The sequence below is a fragment of the Gavialis gangeticus genome, unplaced genomic scaffold (assembly GCF_001723915.1).
Source record: "Gavialis gangeticus isolate Ggan-Ray unplaced genomic scaffold, GavGan_comp1, whole genome shotgun sequence".
Lineage (NCBI taxonomy): Eukaryota > Metazoa > Chordata > Crocodylia > Gavialidae > Gavialis > Gavialis gangeticus.
The window spans coordinates 32,288,258-32,289,052 of NW_017728995.1; the positions used below are offsets into that span (position 1 = coordinate 32,288,258).

Sequence of the window (795 nt, forward strand, 5' to 3'; positions counted from 1 at the left end):
AAAAAAAAAAAATCATCTTTGACACGCACACAAACACCCCCGCCAGCCGCCCTCCGCCCCTGCCGCCGGGACCCGCCGCAAAGCTCTCGGGCGGGCTCGGGGGCAACGTCGCCGCTGGCAAATCTCAGCTCCTGCCCGTTGTCACTTCATCGAAGCGGGGGGCGGCGGAGCAGCGCCAGCCCTGGAAGCGCGCAGCCGAGCCAAGGGGCAGGGAGCTCCGGGGAGGGAGGGACGTGGAGGAGCGGAGCAAGGGCAGCAGGAGGCACAAGACAGCGGTGCAGAAGCCATGCCAAACCCGCCCCCCCCAAACCCCTCAATTAAAAGGAGCCAGAAACGGGTACAAGAGCCATGCCCAAAGATCCCCCCTGGAAAACCCCGGGAGAAGGACAGCGCAGCGGCCAGAAACGGCTCCAAAAAGGTCCCCCTCAAACCCCCGGAGAAGCACAGCGCAGCGAGCAGAGATGGGTGCAAAAAGAAAAAAAAAAAAGAAAAAAGAAAAAAAAGAGGGGGAGCCAAAAAGGTGTCCAAAAGCCCCCCTAAAAAATCCCCCGGCAGGTAGAAATGGGTCCGAAGAGATCCCTGCCTAACCCCCCGGAGGAGGACAGCGCAGCAGGCGGAGACGGGTGCAAGAGCCACACCGAGTAATAATAACAACAAGACAGGAGCCAGACACGGGTCCCCCCTACACCCCCCGTGGGTGCAAAAGCCGCCGGCCGGGCAGCGCCGGGAGCAGCAGCCCGGCCCCAGAGGCACCCCCTGCCCTGCCCCGGGGCCGCCTCGCGCCCCTGCCCGGCG

General features: G+C 63.8%; 1 protein-coding gene across 2 annotated transcripts in view; it reads right to left on the minus strand.

Annotated features, from left to right (window-relative positions):
- Positions 1-795, minus strand: part of BCL6 (B-cell CLL/lymphoma 6) — a 34,112-nt gene that overhangs the window by 32,770 nt on the left and 547 nt on the right. The window lies entirely within an intron of this gene.